The sequence below is a fragment of the Penaeus monodon genome, chromosome 14, assembly GCF_015228065.2.
Source record: "Penaeus monodon isolate SGIC_2016 chromosome 14, NSTDA_Pmon_1, whole genome shotgun sequence".
NCBI lineage: Eukaryota > Metazoa > Arthropoda > Malacostraca > Decapoda > Penaeidae > Penaeus > Penaeus monodon.
This window is the reverse complement of record NC_051399.1, coordinates 40,590,069-40,595,068: the sequence shown is the minus strand read 5'-3', so window position 1 is coordinate 40,595,068 and position 5,000 is coordinate 40,590,069. Positions and strand designations below refer to the sequence as shown.

At 34.0% G+C, this 5,000-nt stretch overlaps 1 pseudogene; it reads right to left on the bottom strand.

Annotated features, from left to right (window-relative positions):
• Positions 1-5,000, bottom strand: part of LOC119580712 — a 9,339-nt pseudogene that overhangs the window by 932 nt on the left and 3,407 nt on the right.

The following is a 5,000-nucleotide window of genomic DNA, read 5'->3' as shown; positions in this document are numbered from 1 at the left end:
GTGTGTGTGTGTGTGTGTGTGTGTGTGTGTGTGTGTGTGTGTGTGTGTGTGTGTGTGTGTGTGTGTGTGTGTGTGTGTGTGTGTGTGTGTGTGTAGGTGTCGTGGTTGGGTTAGTGATGATAATAAGTGCTAAAAATTACGAGTGAGAAGTGATGTGTGAGAGTGCTACATAAAAGAGAAAGATTCGTGAATATATAGAGCTTATATTCCAACCAAAATAGAAATAATTGATCCATATGTCCCACAAATCTATAAAATTTAATATTAGAGCAGGTATACATGGACCTTTTAAACTAATAGGGATGCCAGAAAGTGCCAACTAGGAATGGTAGATTTCATTACTGTGCTAAATAAGGTCATGTTCTAATGCTCATCGAGATTGCCACGATAGATAGAATCTACGAAAAAGATCACTCCCCCCACCTGAACATAACACCAAATTACGAAATCATTATTAAATGACAAGCCTCTCCGGTCGCCGAGTAACAGCCAAATTGCACACACCACAGTTTTCCCTCAAGTAGATTCGCTAAGGAACAGCCAAACCGCCAGTATGTAAGTACATTACAAAAACCAGGTAGATTTAAAAATGGTTACCATTAAGCAACAAATATAATCAGCCACCCGCCAGAAGATCCGCCAGATAAACTAGGCACCGACAAAGCGTAATGCAAGCGATGGTACCTTAGGCAGACGCTGACCCCGCGATGCGGAGCCGCGGACGCCGAGGGCGCAGGATAGTATGCTTAGAAACCGCTAAGGAATTCGGCATCTCTCCGAAAAACTGCTAGATACAAAATCACCTTTCTAACTCCCTCTAACCCCAAACCTACCCATTCTAACATCCTAAATCCTCCTCTCCCACATCACCCACCTCCGTCCTTCAACCCCTCCGCTGCAAGCCTACAATTTAGGCACATTATCCACCGTCTGGATTCTAACCAGCCTAGAGAACAAGCAGGCTTTCGCAGTGGATTCTCACCAACAGACCACATCCACACGCTCACCCAAATAAAGGAAAAAATAAACGAATGTAGGAAACTCCTGTGTATGGCATTCATCGATTACGAAAAGGCATTTGACTCTGTACAAATACCAGCAGCACTGGAAGCTATCCGAAGACAGGGAGTAGAGGAGGTATATTGTAAAATACTGGAAGATATATACAAAGATGGGATAGCAACTATCAAGCTCCACACGGAAACCGACAAAATGCCAATTAAAAAAGGTGTTAGACCGGTCGATGCCATCTCAACAAAACTGTTTACAACTTGTTTTGAGGAAACATTAAAAAAGCTAGAGTGGAATGGAAAGGGTATCAAAATAGGAGACGAATACCTAAAAAGATGATATTGTTCTCTTCAGTGAATCTGCAAATGAAATGCAGCAACTAAAAATTATCTGAAGAGAGAAAGTCTGAAAATTGGGCTTAGGATGAACAAGAAAAAGATTAAGATCATGTTCAACAGTAGAGTTCAGTTCGAACAGATACAAGTAGAAGGCGAAGCGCTAGAGGTAGTGGAGAAGTATATATATACCTAGGACAACAAACAAATCTAGCAATGAGGAAATTAAGCGACGCGTTAGTTTAGGCTGGAGCGCCTTTGGCAGATACAGTGGCAAACTAAGAGGCTCCTTACCATTATGTTTAAAAAATAAAAATCTTTAACCAATGTGTCCTACCAGTTATGACCTATCGATCAGAAACATGGACTACAACCAAATTACTGGAGAGGAAGAGAGAGAGAGAGAGAGAGAGAGCGAGAGAGAGAGAGAGAGAGAGAAGATGTAATTAATCCTTTTAGGCAAGAGGAGGTTATAGCAGGTATAGTGAAAGACCAATCAGATTCTGCTTTCCTACATGGAGGCTAACCGCCATGATATTATGACATATTATGACGCATCTTTTCTAATAATTTTTCTTATGTATCATGCAAAGGCATTGTCACATAACTTCCTAATTGGACCATCATGAAATAGCGCTAATCTGAGAATCATCACTTTATTTTTCCTCCCAACTTCATTATAAATGACTCCTTTTTTTCGTGTTTCAAGAAATTCTGAGTATTGCATGATAAGCTGATAATAATGATAGGTCAGTGATAACCATTCAATCACTTTTAGATCTTACTTCATACTCCTTTAACTTTGAAATGTACTGAAATGGAGACGTTGATTGCATCATGAGGTAATTGTTGTTATAAAATATATATTTCCTCAGTCCACTAACCAAATAATTACCCTTCATAACGACGTAAGTATCGCTATAAAAAAATGTACTTCCACAATCCCTTCCGCAAATAATACTAATGACAATTAAAAATACAATAATAAGGATATTGGTGAAAATAATAATGATGATGGTAATGTTGTTGTTGTTGTTGTTGTTGTTGTTGCTGTTGTTGTTGTTGTTGTTGCTGTTGTTGTTGTTGTTGTTGTTGTTGTTGTTGATGATGATGATGATGATATAAAATAATAATAATAATCACTATTATAATAATAGCAATAGTAGTAATAGTAGTAGTAATATAATATATAATAATAATAATATAATAATAATAGCAATAATAATGATAATAATGATGATGATGATGATGATGATGATAATAACAATAATAATAATAATAAAAATAATAATAATTATAATTATAATTATCAATATAATAATAATAATAATAAATAACAACAATAATGAGCAATAATAATATAACTAAAATGAAGATAGATGATAAATGATAAAATATAATAATAATAATAACAATAATAATATAATAAATAATATATAATAATAGTAATAATATATATATAATATAATAATAATAAAATAATAATAATAATAATAATAATAATAATGATGATGGTGATGATCATGATGATGAAGATGATGATAATGATGATGAGAATAATGATAATAATAATAATAATAATTAATAATAACAATAATTAATAATAATAATAATAATAATAATAATAATAATTAATAATAATAATAATAATAATATGCAAAACAACAACAACAACAATAATAATAATAATAGTAGTAGGAGTAGTAGTAGTAGTAATAACAATAATAAGGATAAAAATAATGAATAAAAATGACAGCACAAATAATAATAATAATAATAATAATAATAATAATAATAATAATAATAATAATAATAATAATAATAATAATAATAACAAAAAAAATATCAATAAAAAATAGTAATGATGATAATAATAATAATAATATGAAGAATGATAATAATAATAGCATTAACAATAACAACAACAATAATAATAATAACAACAACAACAGCAGCAGCAGCAACAACAATGGTAATAATAACAATAACAACAACAACAGTAATAATAATAATAATAATAATAATAATAATAATAATAATAATAATAATAATAATAATAATAATAAAATTATTAATAGTATTGATGATGATGATGATGATTATCATTATCAGTATGTTTATTATTTTCTTTCATTATCATTGTTATTATTATTATTAAGATCATTATCATCATCATCATCATTGCTGGGGCTGTCTCCTCTCCGGGATATGTAAACAATGCCTCAGAGTGTGCTCTCCTATTTTCCACTGTTCCCTGCTTTATTCAGACCTGCCAGACATCTGCTGCTGTTACAAGCACTATAAAGGTTTGCTGTATTCCCGAAGGAAGTTTGCTAAAAGGTAGTTGTGGACTTAGCCTGTAAAATAGGGAGAAAAATAAGGTTTTGTGTCCACGCTCCTCTGATCGGTGTTGCCCGCCATTGCGCATGCGCAGAGCGTAGGCCGTGACGTATTGGTGACGTCATGTGCTGATCCTGTGCCCTAGTCGAGGCAGATATTATGGATTATACAGGACCTGCTTCTCTCGCTGACATGGATGTTGAGCCAGCACTGAGCGAAGAGGATGATATGCGCCAGGAAGACTGGCCGGTCATCTTCATCATCACCACCATCATCATCATCATCATTATTATCATTATTATTATTATTATCATTATTATTATTAACAATAATAATAATAACAACAACAACAAAATTAATAATAATAAATAATAATAATAATGATAATAATAATAATAATAATAATAATAATAATAGTAATAATAATATGATCAAAGACAAGAAGATCCAGAAAGAAAAACTTAACAACTGCATGGATAGACTACAAGAAAGCTTTTGATTCTGTGCCTCATGACTGGATTCTCAAATGCCTGAGTATTTACAAGATCTCACCAATACTCATTCAGTTTCTGACCCAGAACATGAGACAGTGGAGCACGACTCTAGTCTTAAACCACACAGAGGGCCAACTGAAATCAAGACCGCTAACATCAACAGCGGTATATTCCAAGGCGACTCCCTCTCACCCTTGCTGTTCTGTGTGGCATTAACTCCACTGTCATCAGTGCTAAATGAGACTGGATATGGCTACAATACACGATCAGGAAAGAAAATCAATCATCTCTTCTGTATGGATGATCTTAAGACCTACGCAAAGAACAAAGAGCAAACAGGCATCCTCCACACTGTAAAAACCTTTAGTGATGACATCCGAATGGAGTTTGGCCTTGAGAAATGCGCTAAAGCTACCTTCAAAAAAGAAAGTTAACAAACAGCCAGAACATCCAGATTGACATCGACACGACCATCAAAGAACTCGATCCAGAAGATTCTTACAAGTATTTAGTAATAAATGAAGGAGATGGAATCCAGCATGCGATGACGAAGGAAAAGTTCAGGAAAGAATATTATAGACGGATACGAATGGTCACCAAATCAACTTAACGCTACCACCAGAATCAATGCTATCAGTACATTAGCAGTACCAATCGTTACCTACTGCTTCAGAATAATAGCCTGGACTGAACAAAAAATACAGAATCTTGACAGAAAGACCCGCAAGATTTTATCAGCCGAAAGAATGCACCACCCAAAAGCAGACGTGGACCGCATGTATATCCCAAGATCAGAAGGCGGAAGAGGTCTAATCCAGCT